Here is a 23,934-nt window from a genome sequence, read left to right on the forward strand (position 1 = left end):
GCATCAAGAAAACCTTAGAAGAACTAAAGAAATATTTTATTTTATCTAATGTGTTGCAATAGAAATAAGTCAAACCCTTAGATCTAAAATAAAGATAGTACATTTAGTATAAATTAATCAAAGTTTTTGATTTATTCAGGTCACCGATATTGACGCCTTGGAACTGGACAATCATCATTATATAGATATTTTCAGGAAGGTTTATCTTGCATTCTTTGATTAATCATAATTGTCACAAAACCTTAATGGTTATTTCAAGGGTTTGGCACAATCTCTAGAGTCTTTCATGGGATTGGTTCAGTTTAGATCTTATAGATTCTTCAAAAATTTTCAATTCACAACTAGCAAATTCCTTCTATTTTCATTCCTCTTCTTCATTCTTTCTCTTTGTTGATTTTTTTTGGCTTTTTCATAGACATTTCGAAGAAGAGATGGGGGGATAGTATAGACAAAGGGAGACACTACTGGTGGTGGAGAGGCATTATAGATTGATTAAATGGGGTATTGATGTTGATGTTTGGTGTCCTTTGTGTCCACAAGATGTAGAATCTATTAAGTATTTATTCTTGCAGTATATGTTTTCAGCCTATGTATGGTGTAGAATCTATTAGGAAATTGGATTATTTTCTTTTAGTCAAGATCCTTATTTTGTATAGAAGTAACTAATTTCCTAATTGCTTACTTACTTGAAGTAATTGTCAAGTTATTTCCTATTCTGTTTAGGAATTAGAAGTTATTTTCTATTCTGTATAAGTCTATGAATTAGAATTGATTTCCTATTATTATTTAGTTTTTGGCCAAATAATATTCTTTATAAATAGGTAGATTGATATTCTACAATGACAAACAAGACAAAAGTTGAGAGAGTTGTACAAAAGTTTGGTTTGGAAATCAAGTTGTAATCTTCTAACTTTTTTCTCTCATAATAAGAACAAATTTTTCTCTCCATGGATGTAGGTTTGGTGTAAACCAAACCACGTTAATTCTTGTGCATTATTGATCATTTGTGCTAGTTATTATTTTCTATTAAATTGTTGATTTTTCCTTTTCTATCTCAAATACTTGGCTTGATACCCTAACAAGTGGTATCAGAGTTTCGTTGGGGCTCTGGTTAATTATTTGAGATTGAGTAATTGGTGGTATACCATGGCGTTTAAAACTATACAGTTTTCGATTCAACCATTTAATGGAACTATAAATTTCAACTTTTGGCAAAGAAGAGTGAAACATGTTCTAGTTCAACAAGATTTGGCAAAAGTATTGAATAGTAAGAACAAGAAGCTAGAGAGTATGAAGAATGATGAGTTTGAAGAATTGGACACAAGGTATGCGAGCACAATACGACTCTATGTTATGGACAACATCATAAACAATGTGATAGATGAGAAAGATTCTACAGCAGACCTCTGAAAAAAAATTGGAAAAGCTTGATCTAGCTAAAATCTTATCCAATAAATTGCATTTGAAGCGGCAACTTTATAAGCTAAAGATGGAGGAGGGTGGCAGCCTCATGAATCACATGAATACGTTCAACAGAATTTTGGATCAGCTCCAAAAAGTTGGCATAGAAATTAAGGAAGAAGATAATTAAGTCCCTTTTATTTCTTACCTCAGTCTCTGATTCTTACAAAAGTGTTGTGATGACTCGATTGTATGGGAAAGACACTTTAGAATTCGAGAATGTGTAGTCATCTTTATTGGATCATGAAAAACTAAAGAAGGCAAACCAGGATGTGACACAAGAACCTACATTAATTGCTCAAGGTAAGAATAAAAGAGGGAAAAAACTTGGTTGTAAATCTAAGGGAGATAGCTCAAATGCCAAGAGAAAGGGTAGAATCCAGTGCTTTGATTGTCGTAAATTTGATCACATCAAAAGATATTCCCTCATTGAAAGAAAAATGATGAGAATGAGCACGATGATGTTGCTGGATATATATTGAGTAGAGATATTCTCACAATTTCCAAAAGTAATAATACTTCTTCTCGTGATGGTTGCATTTTAGATTTTGAATGTGTTTCATATGTTTGCTCTAGGTTAGACTATTTTGATACTCTCTAAAGAAAGAAAACATATTTCGTGTCTTTGGATGATGGATCTCCTTGTAAAGTCAAAGGTGTTGGAGTGGTAAAAATCAAAATGCTAAATGAAGAGATTTGTTCTTTGGATGGTGTGGCTTACGTTCCAAAGTTATGAAGGAATCTACTTTCTTTGAGCCAGTTAGATTCCGAAGGCTATCATTTTTCGGCTATAGGCAGAGGTTTGAAAATCACACATGGCGAGATGATCTTGTTGATGGGGAAGAAGTATCATAATTTGTACCATTTGATTACCTCAATGGGTCGGGAGTGTAGTGCAAGAAAGGGGTTCCAAAAATGCTTCTAAATTACAAATGATGGTGGGAGAAAAAATCTTACTATGGGAGAGGGTGAATTGAGACATCTCACGAGTCAACTAGATGTTGGATTTGGTTAACTACACACATTCATTTGTTGATTAAATCAATTAAAAACAAGACCATATTGATTCGAGTGTGTAGCTAGACACCAAGGTATTTTGTGGTAAAAAAAAGGCAAATAGAGTTTTTTGGATAGTTTGCTGTGTTTGCTAAAAGAAATATTCACCAAGATAGAGATTTGTTAGGAAATTGGCTTAATATTGTTTTAGTCAAGATCCTTATTTTGTGTGGAAGTAACTAATTTTCTAATTGTTTAGTTACTTGGAATAGTTGCCAAGTTATTTCCTATTCCGTTTAGGAACTAGAAGTTATTTCCTATTATGTATAAGTCCATGAATTAGAATTGATTTTCAATTGTTATTTGGTTCTTGGCCAATATGTTCTCTACAAATAGGTAGATTGGCATTCTATAAAGACACATAAGAAAAGGGATGAGAGTTCTTAGTAGATGAGAGATTTATACAAAAATTGGGTTTGAGAATCAAGTTGTGATCTTGTAGCTCATAATAAGAACAGATTTTTCTTTCTGTGGACGTAGGCTTGGTGATTAAGCTGAATAACGTTAACTCTTGTGCATTACTCATCGTTCGCGTTAGTTATTATTTTCTATTAAATTGTTGATTTTTCCCTTTCAATCTCAAATAGTTGGCCTGATACCCTAACTGAATCCAAGCATGTTCCTTGCTGTATAGGGGTATTTATGGATGGACACAAAAGCTTGACTGGTAGGTTCAGTTAGTTCAGTTAGCTGGCTTTGCTACTTCAATAGGCCTTCCAGCCTTAGGGGCTACTATATATTTGTTATGGAGAGAGAGAAACTAGCGAGTCTTTTGAAGTGGAGCTACAATTGTTGATGTTGTGGTCTGATGAATTCTTAAAAGTATGAAGCAGGTTGTTTCAACTTGGAGGAAGGTGTAGCGAACGGCGAGGAAACTAGGAACTTAGCATTGTTTGGGATTTTGACCAACATATTTTTTAATGTTTCTTAATAGTTTGTCTAGTATATGCTACAAACATCGTCAAGGGATGAAACCTGTGGTCACAGAAGCCCCAGATTTAGACCGAACTATATCTAAATTTGAGCAGAGGAATAACTTTAACCTTACGAATCCCCTTAGTTGTAAACATTGATATAATCTCAACCCGACAACTAAAGAAACACGAGAACCTTGGTTTGGTAGAAAATGCCACAATCAATTGTGACTCTTGATTGATAAGTCGTTGAACACTTGAGACAAATTCTAAGCACTTAAAAGAAGCTCACAATAAGCCAAGAGAAAACTCTCAATGATTGTTGGAAAATTCGAATCATTCTTACAGAGAAAAGGGATGGCTATCATAGCCAAACAAACTACTAAATGAATCTGAATGGAGCTGAGATTATGTCACTTATCCTATTCATTGGACTGGACTCAAATCAACGGCCCAAACTAGAGGGCCGAAATTATTAACTAAATAAATGAGACAAACGACTAAAAACCCAAACAAGCAACAACTCAGTACTAAACCAAATGAGTTGACTAAAACAGAACCTTTCACTTGTACTCCCTCCCCCTAAATCACTTAATCCATCATTTCCCCGAAAATAGGGTCTTAAAGATACATGAATGAAATACTATTCTTTCTCAAAGGTTTTGGTTAGTGGGTGCTCATTTAAGAGCCTCATGTATTAGTTTTTAGAAAAGTGTAACTAATGTAGGAAAGTGTCTAAATACATCACATATAATACATGTGATTGTGTGCACTTAATTACATAGTAAGTTAGGCGTAATTTAGGCACGCTAATTATTGCCCATTAGGTACTGGTTAAAAATCATTTTTTCAAAAAGTTTTTTGAATGTTTGGAAAGTCATACAAGAAAATGTGTCATGGGGTAAGTGAAGTGAGGTAAGATAAAGAAAAGGGAAATTAAGTCTCTTGCATGTGTTTTATTAACAAAAAAAATGAGGCATGAAAATATAAATTTTATATTTGTTTAGCTAAAAAGTCATGAAAAAATTGGCTAGTATGTTCGTTGATATTTTGTATTGAACTTCTTCTTTTTATTTAAAATGTATAAAAACATGTAATAAATATAAATTTTTGCAAATTAAAAGAGTTATTTGCCTCAAATTTAATCACATTCCTTAACAGTAAGTTTTTATATATGCATGCATACATATACATATATATATATATATGTATATATATTATTTATGTGTGTATAAGTTTTTTCACATATCGAGGAGGTTTTGATCTAGTAACTAAGATTGAAACCTCAAGAATTAGAGTACTATTTTAGTTACATGAAAAAAGGTTTAAAAAATCAAAAGAGTACTATTTTAGCATTTAATTTATATTGTATTTATGTACTTTATCTAAAACCTTAACGTATATTAAAAAATATGAACAAAGGTCACAAAAATATCTAAAGAAATACTAAAGGCATACTAATCATAAAATGTTACCCTCCCTACCATGTTCTCTTTTTTTGTGTCACTTCTTATTGACTTTTACCTATTTTTCATTATTCTCTTCCTCACCTTTTTAATCCAAACTTTTCATTTCCTTCAAACTATTCTCCATCCTACAAACTCTACCTTTCTTTCACTCTAACTTGCTTCTATCAAATTATGTAATCTCTTACCTAATTTCGCACCCTATTTACCTTATATTCTGTTACTCTCCATATATAGTTGTAAATAATGACCATTTTTTCAACTTGCTCTTCAACGAATGAGTATGGGTATGCAATTTTATTAACTTTAAACGGGTAATCCAATTAAACTCATTAATTAGTGGCTATTAAATGGATAGATTGGAACTACATATTTGGACCTAATTAAATTAGCCTTAGATTCAAATTCATTAGTAAAAAATTCAATAATTATATTCTACTTTTTGTAAATTCTTTTCCTGTTCTTTAATTTTGTTAAATTTTATCCTACTTCCTCCCTCCCCTCTTTCAAAGTTTTAATTAACTCATTAAGTATAAATTGATTTCTTGCATTCATACGTAAATTATTTTGAGATTCTTGTAGAGTGACAAAATTAAAACTCCTTATGATCACCACTATGGGTGCTTCTATGTAATTTTTTAGGTACAACTTTATTTATTAATGCAATGTGTTCTTATTTTTGTTGATTACAATGATATATTTTTTTTGTTGCTGAAAGAATATGGGAGAAAATATAAATAAAATCTTGCAGTGGATTATAAATGGATAAAATAACCAAAATCACGTAAAATTATATTCATTTAACCCATATAAATAATCCATTTTGATAGTTCATCCCAACCCACAACTATAGCTTCCTTGACTTTAGCCTCCCCAATCCTATACTCCTTTTACTATTTAGGATTTATTTCCTTATCTTTACCCTTTCCAGCCTTATACTCCAATCTTTCTATTCCTTTTATCATTTAGAATTCATTATCTTACTTTTCAAGTTTTTTTCAAATAAAGAATTAGGATTGTAATCATGAAGGAAAAATAATTGGGCATAACTTTGGTAAAATACAACTATTTTTTGTGATGATCTCCCAAGATAATCGTTTAAACAAATATTTGTTTTAAAATTTTTTATAAACACTCCAAAAAATAACCATCTAAATGCCCCTTTCATTAATTTATAATTCATGTCAAAATTGTGTTCTATGTCAAATTTGCGCATGTAAAAAATTTTCTAGTTTGATGGTATAAGAAAGTTTTTATTTACCATGATCATGCAGAATCACTGGTGATGTTGATCGTTGTCGAATTTAAGGAGAGGTAGAGTTTTCATTTCTTTGATCTAGAAATGCATTAAAATAAATATTAAACTAAGAATCAATAGTTTTTGTATTTGTTTTAAGTGTAATAATGTAATATATTTTATGAGAATTGTTAACCAAAGAAAAATGTGTTTGGACAGGAGATAATTTGCTCAAATATATTTGCTTACATCACCATTACAATTTTCAATATACCTTTTTATCTCACATACATCACATCACAAAAAGTGCTACAGTAAAAATATCTCAAATAATTTACAATCCAAACACAGCAGAGTCAGATATACAATTGTATTGTAATCAAATGAAAATTACGTACCAATAGAATTGTTGTTCTTGTTTTTATTAACCTAAATATGACAAATGAGCATATGGGGTAATTTGGTTGAAAGAATGAACTGTAGGATGCTGTGTTTTGAAGGAGTTTTAATTAGAGTGAAATTCTTAAATTGGAGGAGTCTTAATTGGAGTGGGAAACATGGTGGTGATATGGTGGTTTTTTTGAAACGTGATTGCAATTTGCAAAGCTCATTTGTAGGGGTGGTTATAGGATTAGTTTAGTGATAAACATATCTTAATTATAAAAATGTAAAATTGCATTTAAATAGCATACAAATGAGCAACTATATCTATATAAATTTGAGAACGGAATTTTAGCAACAAGCCTTCACAAACCTTCCCACTCTCAACTCTATTTTTCTAACATTTTACATTTAATTTATTTTATAAAAAACATCATGGGCACATTACATCCCCACGTTTTTCTCAAACAAAAAGTTAACTCCAACTAACACTACTTACTCCAACTAACACTCCTCACACACCTTCCCACTACAATTAAAACTCTTCCAATCAAGAATTTCACTTACATTAAAACTCTTCCAATTCCATGATAAGATTGAGCAAGATCTCTTTCGACTTGATGTTGGTATCCTTATTAGCCCTCAAATTAAATTTCACTCCACACACACCTTCCCACTACAATTAGATTGAATGAGGGTAAATGAGGAAACATTTGCTAACAAAACGAAACGTACACCACAACGATTCCGCACAAGATTTGGAAAAGCTCCAACAACTTTGCATCGACGAAAGAGAAATCTCACATCAACTACGATGGATAAAATCTCGAGTACACCGATTCAAACGTCGCGCCTATCAAATTAGAAATTTCGGTGCTATTTATTCTTTAAATATTGGCATTTTCATTGTATTTTCAATTATTAATAATATTCCCAATATTATAATTTTATTGTTGTTTCCATAGTTTATAAGAATCAAGTTAGAAGTTTCGGTACTATTTATTCTTTAAATATTCTCCTTCTTCACATATTACTAATCCTTGCTGGCTGAATCAACAAAGTATGGTACTATGGCTTTTATGTGAGTTTAGACATTTAGACATATAGTTCTCATTGTATTAGTAATTAGTCAGATTAGTCCCGAAACATGGTCATAGCTTTGATTAGAGAAAAAAAAAATTTTCATGAAATGTCTACCTAAATGTCTCTTTCATGAAATAGTCCCGTGACTGTTTTATGAATAGCGGGCATAACGGAAACAAAGGAGATGAAGTGGGGAATTGGCGGGCAAATGCCAAATGGGAGAATGAAGGTTATAAGAGAACATAATGGCAGACTTTAGTTTAGCCAAGAAGAGTCGTGAGCCTTGCAATTTAATGCGCGGCAAGGACCTTTAATGGAGCTTCCAATTCCCAGTAGTATAAACTAGAAGTACAATCCTCAATATAAATTAGATGGCATCTTATGGATGAAACCTAGATGTAGAATACATTTGTGTGTATACAATACATTATAAAGGAAATTATAATTAGATGTAATAATACTCAAAAGAAATGTATCATTTCTACGCACAAAGGATTTTGTGCATTAAAAATCTTGGGTTACAAACGGAAAGGTGAAAGGTGACGTCAAGAATATCCCAAACTCAGACGACAATGAGTAACAATTTTACCTCCATTTCACATGCATCTGCATAAACTAGAGGATTCCAGGAAACAACAAAAAATTTTGCCTTTCCAGTTAAATTGAGGTAATGTTTAACTTAAGAATTGACTAAAATAACCTGGAGTCCAATTGATGGAGTTCGTAAAACATTAAGCTAAAAGCAGATTACACAATAATTGGGTAGGTAGATAGATAAAAATCCGTGGCTGGGTCATATATCTGCCATGCTCACATGCCATGGCCTACACATTAGAATATTTAGACAATTTAGATTTTTCATAAATTATCTGAAGAGCTCAGTTATTTTGGGTGGTCAAGTTTAGAGATTAGAGGTGAGGAAAGTACTTAGACAATTTAGATTATGACAACACCTCAGTTTTCAAAAAGCCTACCAGTACCATCCGGCAAGCCCCTTTACATTTACACATACTTTCAATCAATAGACCTCCAAAAGGGGATAGTGTTGCAAAAGTGCTCTACTTAAGGTTCTGCATATTACAAGTTAGCATACTATTGAACAACATGATGATTATTACGAAATTGTTCAAGACCTTTTGAATAGAATTAAGTAGGTATATGAGCTATCAAAAGAGTTTTGCTTACTCATTACAAAATTTAGTTATGCAATCATGAAGACAGGAAGTCAACGTCAACATTGAGAACACTTGTCATAGGAATTTTCTTTTTGCAAGGACTAACAAAAAGTTTGACTCATTATATCTGTAAAAAAAATGTAGGAATTGAAACCTTAGAAGACAAACCTTCAAAATCCATAATTGATTATTCTTTCAAATTAAACTTTGTGCAAAATCACATACTAATATTTATAAAAGGTGCCATTGACATATAAGCTCATGAGAATGAGATGGTTGAGCATAAGAAGTATAAAAGACAGTTTGGTGGTGCTTTGAATGATATCCATTTTCAGGGATTCAAAAGTTTATAAGATTTTCAAACTCAGAGGATACTGTTTGACAGAATCACCTGAAAAAAAAAACATATCCTAAGAATCTTTAACTCTAGCCCATGAATTCTTGCAAAAAATTTCTTACAAGAACAAATGAGACAATAGCACCTAAAAATTAACTATTTCCTAGATGTAATCTTATGGACAGTAATCTTATGTATCAAATTAGAAGTTTCGGTACTATTTATTCTTTAAATATTGACATTTTCATTGTAATTTCAATTATTAATAATATTCCCAATATTATAATATTCTTGCTGTTTCCATTGTTTATAAGAATCAAGTTAGAAGTTTCGGTACTATTTATTGTTTAAATATTGCCATTTTCATTGTAATTTCAAGTATTAACAATATTCCCAATATTATAATATTACTGTTGTTTTGATTGTTTATAAGAATCAAGTTAGAAATTTCGATATTATGTATTCTTTAAATATTGGCATTTTTATTGTACTTCTAAGTATTAATAATATTTTGAATATTATAATATTATCAAATCAAAGGCAAAATATTTGTAAGTATTTCATTTACTTATCAAATTAAATATTCAATTATATTTAATTGGACCCTTATGTTGCTCAATTTATGATATAGATTTCTATTTTTTTTTCTGGATCCAACCTTCATCAAAGTGATAGTTTATAAATAATAGAGATGTTTGTATCATATATTGAACTATTGTTACAAAGTTTCATTTTTTTAAATATATTTTCATGTGTCCGTGATTATAATATTTTACTCTTTATAAATTCCTCCATAGATTGTAATTTTTTTAAAAAATGTAATCTACTGTGCGTAGCACGGGTATTTATACTAGCTTGTTTTTAATTAAAGAGTAAAAAGGACTTAAAGTATAAATAATAAACTATTAACGGTCTATGAAGTAGATAGTGGAAAAGTTTTAAATTTTAAATTTGACTGGTGATAGGATTGATTATAACCCACTACTTTTTTATGTATTAAAATAAATAAAAAATCTAGAAAAAAGAATAGGGAGTTTGGAAGCCATTGAGAGGCTCTCCACTAAAACCTCCTCTGCAATACATATAGATATAAATATAAATATATATACTATCATATTTGGATAAATGTCACACATGTTGAATTTGAATTTCAAATTTAAAGTTCACTTTTGTGGCATTTATCTAATCATGGTAGTGTATACAGTGTATACAAGATTTATTTCTAATTATATGCAAATTTCATTACAGTCTCATAAAAATGTTTGCAGTTTTGGAACCTCTTAGCTGCTCCAATTTTTTGTCTTTAAACTTATGGATTAAGCTATATATGGTCTAAATTTCATTAATTACATGCAGAAACGAAATGCGCAGACAGGACATTACACATTCTGCATAAGAGGGATACTTGGTATCTCCATTCATATCTGGGAAACTTGCTATTTGCCCAGGGTGTTTAGGGCTTGGACTATTTATGTCTCTAAAGTTTAACTGAAAACACATTTGTTCCCTATAATTTCAATTTTCGACCAATTTAGTATTACTGATGGGGAATAGTCAACTAGTTTGGAAGAAAAAGTTTGTCAAATAGCTAATTTAGTCCTTAAACTTGGGTCCGTTTGGATTCTTGTTTTTGGGACTGTTTTTGAAAAACTGTTTTTCACATTCCAAATGCTACAGTAAATGTGTATTTCAAAAACAATTTCAAAAACACATATCCAAACAATATATCAAAAACAACTCCAAATACATATTTAATATGTTTATTTCAATTAAATATAGGATATATATATTATATTAATTTAAATATATTTATTCCAATTATGTATAATATTATATATTATATCAATTGAAATAAATATTATATTTTATATAAATACATTTATTTATATATATATAAATTTATAAATATATTTATGCAATTTTGTTTTATAATAGATATTAATATATATAATATGTATATTTCAATTATGTATATTATATATAAATTATATTAATATTAATTAATATTATATATATTATATATTTGTAATATTATATATTTATATATTTATTTATACATTTTATAAATATTTTATTTTATATAAAATATATTTGTATACATTTATAATATATTTATATAAATATTATATATTATATAAATTATATATAATATAAATATGTAACTATACATTTATATAAATATTGTATATTATATATTATATATTTAATATATACATAATATATATTTTATATATTATACATTTATACATAATATATATATGTATATTTATAAAATACATTATATTATGTATTATATATAATATAATACATTTATACATTTATAATAATATACATAATATTAATTATACATTTATACATAATATTAATACATTTATATTAATTATATTCATACATTTATACATAATATTAATAAATATTTATAATATATTAATTTATACATTTATATAATATTCATTTATAATTTATACACATTTATAATAATATACATTTATACATTTATTAATATATTTAAATTATCTATTATATATAATATAATACATTTATATATTTTTATATAAATATATAAATATATTCATTTATAAATATTTATAAATGTATTATAAATGCATAAATGTATAAAAATATAAAAATATATAAATTATAAGTTATAAATTATACATTTATATGATATTTATTATAATTTATAATTTATAATAATATACAGTTATACATTTATAAATATATTTATATTATGTATTATATATAATATAATACATTTATATATTTATTTAAATATATAAATATATTTATTTATAAATATATTATAAATGCATAAATGTATATAAATATAAATATATAAAAATTTTAAATTTTAAATTATAATAAACATTTATATAATATTCATTTATAATTTATACATTTATAAATATATTTATATTATGTATTATATATAATATAATGCATTTATATATTTTTATATAAATATATTTATTTATAAGTATTTATAAATGTATTATAAATGCATAAATGTATATAAATATAAAAATAAAAAATTATAAAAATACTCAAAAATATGTTTTAAAAATACCTCTAAAAATAATCCAAAAAAATCTACAGTAAAAGTTTTTCATATAGTTTTTGAAAAACAACCCCAAAAACAACTAATCCAAACGGACTTGTATTTGAAAAACGAAATGCTACAGTGCTGTTTTTGAAAAACAACCCCAAAAACAGCTAATCCAAACGGACCCTCTTTTTTTCTAAAATATCTTTAGTCCGTGATCTTTTATTTTATCCCATTTAGCCTTTTCACTTGTTTTTCTGAAATTTGGGGACAAAAACATAATATTTCCCCAAAAGTTTGGGCAATAAATTTCTGCAATTACATAACTGACAGGTTAATATGGTTTTCTAGCTTAGGTTTGGCCTACCAATAAGCCGAAAAGGAAATCTGATAATGCCAAAAGGTTGACAGTTCAAATCTTTTTACCATAGTTTTTTTCTTTCTTTTTAGTAAGAAAGGGTGAGATTTAAGAAGTAAGAGGAATATGAGAATTTGAATCCATAACCTCTTGCTCTCGGGATCTCAACCTTCACCATAGACCAAACCCTTCTCGACCATTGTTACTTTCAACTTTGCGAGACACTAGGCTTCACTGATTAAGCTTGGCACCAAAATAATTGTATATGAAGTTAATTCAAGCAATGTTGACACTTAAATCTCTATTCCAAATTAAAACTTTTTTACACTCTAAATTTCATTCACAAAAGCAGAAAATTAACAATTTCTGCACCGCTAATTCGTTTTAAATAGTTTTGACACTGTTGTATAGCCCAAATTTGAGGTCATATATAATAAGGTCAGATATTATTTCGATTGCAAAATAATCTCACATATTATTTCCCTTCTATCACAAATACAATTTTCAATCTAACTTTTTATCTCACTAATTATCTTTTTATTTTACATCCATCATATCACCAAAAATTCTATAATGATTATTCTGAATAATATTTCAAATAATCTTCTATCTAAACACACTCAAAATGGATGCTAACAAAGTTTTTGTAGAACTCAACTTTTAGCCCACAACATAAAGGCGCAAAAGGTAGACTTTTTACACCGTACTAGGATGCTTAAAGACTAAAACCTTTAGCTACAGCGGGAATATTAGTAATTTGACCTAAAAGAAAAAACTAGTTATTCTATCAATCATTCTCAAAAGTTCAACCTTTATTAAATGATAGAGTTGAAGCCACAATTAATTTAAAGAATCAGTTCAAAGCCATAAAGAAATATTTGATATCCAAGCGCCAATGACGTATTTTATAACCTAAACTTACCTTTGGAGTTAAGATTTTCAAGATTGACTAGTCTTCAAGGGTTGAAGTGTATATTTTTCACAGTTAAGAATGGTAAAGTGCAATTGTCCCCAAAGGTCAAGGGGACAAAGTGTTATTAACCCCGAAAGAAAATGCAATTTTAGTTCCCAACGTTTAAGCTTAGGCGCAGTTTTAAATTTTAAAGTTTTGGCAAAAGTAAATCTGGTACTCAATGTTTAGTATATGTGCAATTTTAATTCCTAAAGTTTTGACAAGAGCAAATCTAGTCCCCATTGTATCCAATTTAAAACTGATTTAGAGCATTTGAATAATTTTTCAAAATTATGGACAGAATTTAGTCATGTCTAGTCATGTGTCCATTAAAGTAATTTCAAATTAAAGAAGCCAAATAATAGTTAACTTTAAAGAATAAGGACTAATAACTTACATGTTAACTAATTAATTAATTACTAAAACAAGGAAAATCTTAATTTAAAAAGCTATAACTAGTCAAAGTACACAGTTCATCGATGCAAAACTCATTTTCAATCTCTATTGCCATTGTAGTAAAGCAAAAAATGATAATACTTGATTTTTTTAGGTTAATAAATTTCCTTTTCATTTTTGTTTCTTAGTTAATTAGTTACTAGTATGCCATCACATTAGGTATTCTTGTTGTTCAAAGATTAATAGCTATTTTTGCTTCTTTTCTAAGAAGTTTAATTGAACAAATATGTGATTGCACATGACTAATCTGTCAATATTTTGAAAAATCCATCGCTTGTCTTCAATATGCTTCAAATTAATGACATTAGGGCAACTTTGTTTTTGGTAAAACTTTAGGCACTAGAATTGTACCAAGTATCAAATATTGAGGACTAAATTTATTTTTTATCAAAGATTTGGAGACTAAAATTGTACAAAAGCGAAATATTAAGAACCAAAACTTCATTTTTTTCCTATTATACCGTAATATAAAACTCATTGGAGTGATCTTTGTGAATTTTATTGTGGCATCAACAATGAGCACAACAACACAGGCAGACGACCGAGGGGCTTGTGTCAAATTTTGAAAATTTGGAAGGGAAATATGCACAATTTTTCTGTTTCTACACTTAACTGGACAAGCTTGTGACCTAATCATGCCAAACTCATCCTATGGACAGGAAGCGTCCGTAACTTGAAAGCAAGTTACTAACTGTGATTTTAATATAACCCCATATTTTTTGGATTAATTACATTTACTTCCCTTGAGGTTTAACCAAATTGCAGATAAAACCTTGAGGTTTAACCATATTGTAGTAATCCCCTTCCTTCCTACTAATAGTGTTTATGCCCAGTTAAAAGATGTGACATAATGTAAAAAATATCCTTTTTGAAAAGACGAAACAAAAAAAAAACTTGTATATGAAATTTTCTTTAGTATTTAAAAAAGAATTACTACTATGAAAAAGCAAAAAGGAATATGTATGAACCAACAAAAATTGAAAGAATTTAAAGAAAATTTAACCAAAAGATTTGAAGTGATTTTTGGAGAAGAAAAATTAGAAGCGAAAAAGAGAAGTACGTAACCTACTGATTGAAAAACATGAAAAAACAATACTTATTACCTAAAAATGAAAAAAAAATAGAACTTCATGAAACCCAGCATCTCGATTATTGAAGAATCTCTAATATTCTCACTTTACTCAAGAACTCACCCTTAATGCCTCAAATCTAATCCTAACTTCATGAAACACATCATACCGATTATTGAAGAATCTCTAATATTCTCACTTTTTCTCAAGAACTCACCCTTAATGCCTCAAATCTAATCCAAAAGTGATGCGAACTTGGCCGAATAAGAACATGTCTTGAAAAACCAACTCGATCAGACAGCGGCAGAATCTATCTTGACCAAATTATGAAATAACAACTATCTTACTAGATCTAAAGAAAGCCGTTTCTAGAAATCTAGTGGATTGGTAATTGGTTTGAAAGAACAAGATGATGTGATCATCTTGCTTTGAACACCGCAAGTATTCAAGCTAAATACTTGATACAGTTAAAAAAAAAACTCACGTCCATCAAGAAACTCCATAAAAGGCGAACAACTCACTTTTATTAATTCATCTCTCAAAGTTGTCTTACAATAGAATAGAAGAAACCTATTTATAGCTAAAAGCTAAACTACTAAAACTAATCTAATTTGGAAATAAATACAAGTTTCCTAATTCGACTTTAGAAAGACTAACAAAATACAAAACATAGCAAGAAAAGGAAACCCTAAATTCGGTTCTACTTGAGACTTCACTGGGCCGATTATTTTACTACTAATTAATGACTAAATTAACATTAAAATACTGAAAAAATAACATAATGACTCAAGACTTAAACATCAACATAGGTCCGGCATTAAATGTGAAAACTACTAATGGCTCCATCCGACTTTTCCACTAATTGAATGAGATAAACAAGTTTTCAATTTTCATTCTCAAGACCTTCGATGACTTTTGGGACAATTTCTTGACTTTGGACACCACTAACCAGAAAACTTCAAGCATGTTAGGTGTGCCTGCATCTAACTCAACTTGATAGACCCGTGCTCACATCAAAAAGTCTCCATCCTTAACTGTTATTTGTATTCTAATCCAACTCTATCTAATCTAACTATGCAAATCTCCTCCCTTAATATATCTCCATCTTAATTACAAGCACTTTTTTCATATTTTCCATCTTTAATCTTCTCTTTGAAAACTGAAAAAAAAGAACAAAAAGCACTCATGCTGCTCACTGGTGTTTTCGTCCAAATTCATGAGGTAGTAGAGATCTAGAAGGCCCCAACAAGATATTATTTGTAGTACCTATGAATTTTATGTGGGCTCTTGGTATAATAACAGCTGTGATTTGCATTTTTTCTGTCTTCTTGGTCAAATTTGAAATTACCAAACATGATTATATTTTCTATTGGCCTAAGTAAGTTTGAGTCTAAAAGTGTTTTTTGGAATTCCAATCTGAGGTGATATATGGAGGAGAAATTTCCAATTTGATGATGAATTTTAAAAATTTTTGCAAAAAGAATGTTTTAAGTATAGACTTCCGCCAAGAGGTCTTCGCATTTGTCATATGCGAACTAAATGAATTCGCATTTGACAAATGCAATGTCCCATTGAATTTCCAATCAGCAAAAAGGAAAAAAAAAAAAAGAGAATTACTTCAGACCTCGCATTTGGCAAGTGCGAGGTCAAGTAACCTTACATTTGTCAGGTGCGAGGTGGTGGACCTCGCATTTAACATATGCGAGGAAGGGAGGCTTTTATATTTCAATCCAAAGCTCATGCGTTTCTTTTCTTTTCTTTTTTGCAAAATTAAGCAGGCCATTTTTTTATGTGAATATGGATTTTGTTTTTTGTTTTGTAAAATTATGGAGGACGAATTTATAAGTTATTAAGTGATTGCCAAAAAAATCCATTAATCTTGAATTTCACGATAAAACCATACTGAATGATTATTGATGTAATCAAGAGTAAATCATTATTTTAGTATTTATGTAATGTTTAAAGAAGAAATTAACTAAACACTAATATTACTTAATTGGACAAAATGCTTCCACATACTTCAGTAATTCAACAAAATTGGCACCCCAAATGCCATAGCTCAATGGCTCTTCTTCTATCATACCAAGCTTTCTTATAAGAAATTTCGGCGTTCAAATTTTTCTTCATGGAGGATATTGTTTTTTTAACTTTATTTTTCTTCAAAACAAACTCCATTTTGTTAAGAGAACAACTCATGTACAATTCTTTGAAAAAAACAAAAAAATGTGAATGTGAGCTCTCACCTTTCTTTTTTTTTTGTTATTTTATTTTTGTGAAAACATTATGGTTGCTTGTTTTTGTTTTTACATCTGCATTTTATAGAATTATTGAGAAAAAAAAAAGATAAAAACAAGAAAAGGAAATCATCATGATTTACTTTTTGACATCAAGAGAAAGGAAAAAGAGTTTTATAAAGGATGAACAAGTAATGAGATAAATATAAACTCTAAGTTGTTGATATGTGTGAAGGAATTGGTAAAGAGCATACACTCTTAAACTCGCATATGAGAAATGCGAACTTAGCACAGATCGCATTTATAGACTGTGAACACCTCCCTTGTCGGAATAGGTCACCAAAATAACCCCCTTTGTGGAACGTTTTTTATTTTTCATCATAATCTTAGAATTGTCCCAATATTCTTAGCTATGCTATTCTATGAAAATAAATTGAAACTTGAATCTCTCTATGTGGCAGACCACAGTTCTTTCTGATTATGATTTTCTAGCTATCAGCTTAGAATCTCTTGCATCCTTTTTTTTTGGTGGTTCAACTAGGAAATTGAATGGTATTTCTCTCTTTCTATGGTACCCTAAATTAAACATAGGTTACTAAAAAATAACAGTTTCAACTTTAGTTTATTCTCAATGTAACTGATAGTACCCTATCACTAGAACAAAACCACTAGGGTAAAACACACTGCACACTGCAAAATAACAATTAAGATTAAGAAAGCCAGTTTGTTGGTGGAAATCAGCAAATTGATTGTTCATCAAATCCACTTTAGCATTACTTTTCTACCAAATCAACAAACTCTTACCAAGATTTGAATTTGATGGCTTTCCTCACCAAAGATTTTTGGTTTCTAACTGTCAGTCTAGGAATAGCAGACTCACACTGTTGCAAAAGAGCTTCTCAAGTATCATTCACAGGCTCTTGGCTTGGTAATTGGAGGTTTGGATCGTTCGTCACTGAAGGAAGAAGCGGTGCATCTTGTAAAAGGAGTGAACCTGTTAATGGCAACACCTGGTCGGTTTTTAGATCATCTACAAAGTACAAAGGGTTTTACATATAGAAATCTAAAGGTTCAACTAATTCATATGAATAGATGCTGTCATTTGTATTGACTTATCTTTACAAAATGCACTACCTTTCTGAAAGATGAGATATCAACTGTGAATTTTGAATTGAAAAATTGCTTAATTGTGTCACAGTAATTTGCACCTCCTGCTGCACACACTTTGTGTGTTGTTGAGTGTCAGAAGTTTGTGATTACTTTAGATTTGTTTACAAGCTAATATCTCAAGGCTACACGTCTCCAATGCTACTCCAGAAACTGATGAGTACATGTAATGTTGATGTGCAGATAGCGCATATTTATATGATTTTAGGATGGTTTGTTGTTATCATCTAAGGCTTCAACATGATTTTATGATTGTCAGTCTTTTTCATCTTCAATTTTTTACTGTCAAACTTGAACACATGCATTTTATTCAAGTCTGGATATTTAGCATGAAAACTGCAGGTTTTTTTAAGAAACCCGTCTATCTATCATGTATTAATGATTTTTGGGTATACTAACTTCTTGATTAGTTTTTTTTCTTACAGTTCCTCATAGTTGATGAAACGGATAGGATATTGGAAGCCAATTTTGAAGAAGAAATAAGGAAAATTGTTAATATCCTGCCATAGGTATAATTGCTTGAACCACACACACTTAATCAAGTTAGAAGTTTATGTCCATGGGTTTACAAATGAAACAAAAAAAGAACAAGAAAGAAAGGACTAGACGAACATTTTTTACTTACTGGTTGGTTGAACTTGCTTGAGATAGTTATTCACCCGGGATGTGGTAAAATATAGCACGTACTTCATTATTCAGCCATTGTAGCAACTTTTTACAAATGAGCTTTTTGATAGTCCCAAAAGAAATTGCTTTCAGTTGCATAGATGACTAACTATAAGCTAGCTGATATATGTGTTAGCTTTTGTGCTAATCTTTAACTGATAACATGCTACTTCCAATGCAGAAAAGGCAAACAGCTCTTTTCTCTGCCACACAGACAATGAAGGTAACTGCAATCACTACCATAATTTGCATGGTCTCATCTTTTATGTGTTTCAAGGATAGAATTTAAGCATCAAATTCCGTACCTTCAAAAGTAAATAAGATTTTACCTTTACCTTTTCCTATGCCGAAATGAAAGGATAAAAACTGAATGGGCAGAAGTAATTTTTCTCATTTTTGAAGCATTTATTTATATTTTTTTATCTGTAGAATGCTGCCAAGGAACAACAATAACTCTGTCCCTGCTGTTAGCTGGACTTAAATGACAAATACACATTTTTAAGGCTGATGATCTTGCACACTTATCCCTTCAGGGGAACCTCATCTACATTGGTGTTGATGATGAACAGGAGGAGGTAAGTTACTTTGTGATTTTCCTCTAGCATTTGTAGGAAATTACTGATGTAATAAGATTAACGTACTTTGGGCTTTTAGGTCACCAATGAAGGTCTGAAGCAGGGATATTGTGTCATTCCAAGTGAAAAGAGATTTACTCTTCTCGATTCCTTTTTAAAGAGGAATCCATCAAAGAAAGTGATGGTTTCCTATTCTTCATGTGATTCTGTCAAAGTTCTATTATGATCTTCTCAAGTACATAGGCATTGATTGCCATGATATTTATGAAAAGAAAAAGCAACACAAACGAAACTCCACTAATGATGAATTTCGCAAAGCAGAGAAAGGGATATTGTTATGTACAGATGTTGCTAAACGTGGTCTGGACATCCCAGCTATGGTATGATTCTCTACTCACCCTTGCTACAACACCTCATGTCTGAACGTTCAGCCCACCTACCAATTTTCAACACTACATATATTGAAGGGGGGCAGAGAGAGAGAGAGAGAGAGAGATAAAGAAAAAGAGTGCTTGCAAGTCTACAGCTGGCACATCGCAGTTGACTAGAGTATTATTAGGAATTATTGCTAAGCATATTCTTCTTTTTTTTTCTTGTAGGATTGGATTGTGCAGTATGATCCCCCAAAGGGGCCAAAGGTGTTCAGAACTCTTTGAAATGCTTCTAATTGTGGCAGCTTCATTATTTTATAATGCCTTAGAGTTTCTTATGTCATTTTATACTGAAATACATTCACAGGGTTGGTCGAACAGCGCGTGGGGTAGGTGCAAAAGGCAATGCTCTACTTGTCTTGATTCCAGAGGAACTGCAATTTCGTTGCCAGCTAAAGGTGTTGCTGCATATTATAACCGTATTTCCCATTAAATTCTACTTTAGAAGTTGAACTAGAATACAGTTGATGAATGCCCCAATAAACATGGGAGCATTTTCTTAGTAGGACTTGTTCCAAAACCTTAAAATCTTATCAACCACAAGGGTGACTTGAGATAGGTAAACTAAATTTGGCATGAATCTCTTTGCTAACTTAGTTTATATTAGATTGAGGTTTAAGAAGATTCCAAAATCCCATCCTTTTAGTTTCTCACATCCTTGGAATATGTGAAGAGATGGGAGAGTCAGTTAAGCAACCTCTCTCTCCCCCCGCGAGTCAATTTCTTTGCCTCATTGCACCTGATTGACTGCTTTACATCAGTATTCTGAACCTTCAGAAAATTAATAGTATAAAAATCTAAAGGAACAAAAATTTGTTTTATAAGCAACAATGCAAATAATTACCGGTTACTTTCAGAAATAGCTCCTTTCATCTTCTTGTTCACTCCTATAAAAGTGCTGTATCGATTTTGATAACCATTACTTACTAAAGTCATTATATGTGGTACCAAACTACAAAAGTACCAATCACAAATACGAATTTGATGAAAAGAAGCTGAAAAATGTGTAGCCTCATTTGGTAATTCTGCTTAGCTAGGTTTCATGACTTATTAGGACCTACACAATATTCAGGTCCTCAGTCATACTTTGTCTCATTTAGGGCTTTGATAAGTGTGTTGTGGTGGTTCATGTAGGAGAAGTTGATTGCAAACAACTATTATTTAAACAAGTCAGCTAAAGATGCATATAAATCCTACATTCTTGCTTATCACTCACATTCCATGAAGGATATCTACAATGTTCATCGATTGGATCTACAGGTATCTGATATTGGTATCTTTTCTCCAATATATTATTTTGTACTTCAGATAAATGTGGAATGTCAGCATGTTAATCATCCCAAGTCATTGTGACTCTAAGCTATTGGATCCATGCAAGTTTATCCTGAATTGGGATTTTGGTTTCGGTTACTCTATGGTTCCTGTTAATCTAAGTTTATAGTTATAAATACCAATATTTACAAGCACTATTGAATGTTCAAATTTTCTGCACAAGAACTCTGACTAGCTAGAAGTTGCCTGAGGTTTCAATTTCTGGATTAACCTCAATCACCATCTTAAGGGTAGACTGCAGACCGTATGATAGGATGAAAGTATTGCATAAAAGGATAAAACCTCTTTAACTACATCAGAAAAGATTGTAAAGCATGTGAAATGTGCTTTCAGATTGCAATTGGGTATACGCTAAGTTGAGAAGCGTGCAAAATAGCATGCAAGAGAGGCAGGACTACTTTTTTCACAATGCTTACATTTCAATGCTCATCTAACTTCTGCAAGCTGTGGCTGCTTCATTTGGTTTATCTAAATTTAGGAGGAAAAGGCGCAGAATTGTGGGAAACAGGCACAGTTTCAGCAAAAGCAACCCTTATGGGAGGGTGGTTGAAGATAATACGCGGCAGTTTGTGAGATACTAAATAGAGTCTACAGAAGTTTTTGCAAGTTTTCTATTTTGGGGAATATTTGCTTGTTTTTAGGCATTGTACAGTACATCAGAACAACTCTGAGTAATCAATACTTGTGATTTTGATCCTGAAATATCCCTCAATTTTAATGTATTATATTTGACAATCAACGTTTTTCATTTCTTTAGGTCATTTCACAGGGGCAATTGATATGCAACTCACAGGCTCATCCAAGTCGGCTTGAATGAATAAATTCATGGAAATTCTTCAGTATTGCATAATTCTTGTTTAGTAAATTTCCCTTGGCAATAAGCTGATTGAAGCTAGTCATGTTTAGTTTATTCAATGTTTTGCCTTTCACTGAACGAATAAAATTGGGTTAAAAACAAAAAAACTCCTGTGGTATACCTAATATACAGAAAAGCCCCCCATGGTTTCAAAATATATAAAATGACACCTCATATTTTGAACTAAATTGTAAAACTGAAGAAATTCGGTAAATTTAATGGAATCCTGTAAACTTAACGGAATTCGATAAACTTAACAAAATCCGGTAAGTTTAACAGTCGAAACTGTCATTTTCATTAAGTTTACCGAATCCTGTTAGTTTATAATTTAGTTCAAAACATGAGGTGTCGTTTTGTACGTTTTGAAATTATGGGGGGATTTTCTGTGTATTAGGTATATCGTAGGGGATTTTTTTGTTTTTAACCCAATAAAATTTTATTATGGCTACACAAAATTGTCCAGTTTCTAGTACCTTTTCTTATTTTGACTAATCCTTGTCACTCGTATGGTTCCAAACTTTTCATTAGCTTTTATTTAATGTCTGGCTGAAAATGAATTATTAAGCTTACGATTAAGCTCTATTGAATTGAGTTTTATTTAGTGAGAGATCATTCAAATTTGATTTATCAACTGGTAAAATGAAACATGAACAAGATAATTGAAGCTCATTACATATGAAAAATTCAAGCTATTCAAGTTCAATTTGATTAAATTTAATTTGAGTTTGACTCGATAAATGAACAAATTTATCTTGAACAGTAGAGTATTTGATTTAATTAAACTCATTTACCTTCCAAATCTAATGATTCACGTTTTAGTTTCATCATTTTGTTACCCAACTTTTATTTACCAACTAACAAAGTCAAACATAGATTAAATTTCTATTCAGTAAAGTTTCAAACTCAACTCGAAATTAGCTCGATGAGCATGAAATTGAAGCTTACATATAACAAAATTCAATCTACTCAAAAGAGCATAGCTCGATGAAAACTCGTTTCAATTTGGCTCAATTTATGAACAAATCAAAGTTGAACACTGAAGCATTCGGATAGCAAATTTTTTCAAATAATATTTTGTTTGCATCATAAACACATTTTCCAACTCACATTTTTATATTCTCAATCATCTTTTATTTTACTTACATCACACCATAAAAAGTACTACAATAATTATTTCAAATAATATTTCAAATAATACTCTATCTAAACTTGTTATCCAACTTTACAATCCAAAATTCCAAATTCATACGATTAAAATTGTTTTAATAAGACTATAAATTTTGCTAATTGAACAAAATATTTAATAAAAATTTTGGGCCTTACATGTGAAAAAAATTACGAAAGGAAGCAATAGATTATACTATCTTATGCAACTAGACCACTAGAATAACCATTGAAAATTGAAAAAAGGAAAAAAAATCGAGAAAAAAATAAATAAACAAAATTGGCTAAAGTATAAAACTGTTATGAAATAATTAAATATTATAGATATCTATCACATCTGTTTCATCACCTAAATATTGACAAATATTTTGCATTGTTTGAGGTCATAAATCTATCATGACTTTTGAAGTGATAGAGACGACACGACTTTCAATAAAGCTATTATGACTTTCGATAAAACTGCACGATTATTGATAAAGCTATCACATCATATGAAAATATTGTATCACCATCTTGAAGA

General features: G+C 30.1%; 1 pseudogene; it reads left to right on the forward strand.

The window, feature by feature from the left end:
* The first annotated feature begins 1,146 nt into the window (after nt 1-1,146).
* On the forward strand, nt 1,147-21,975 carry LOC113735851 (DEAD-box ATP-dependent RNA helicase 27-like; annotated as a pseudogene).
* The last annotated feature ends 1,959 nt before the right edge of the window (nt 21,976-23,934 follow it).

The sequence above is a fragment of the Coffea arabica genome, chromosome 3c (genome assembly GCF_036785885.1).
Source record: "Coffea arabica cultivar ET-39 chromosome 3c, Coffea Arabica ET-39 HiFi, whole genome shotgun sequence".
In the NCBI taxonomy this organism is placed as follows: domain Eukaryota; kingdom Viridiplantae; phylum Streptophyta; class Magnoliopsida; order Gentianales; family Rubiaceae; genus Coffea; species Coffea arabica.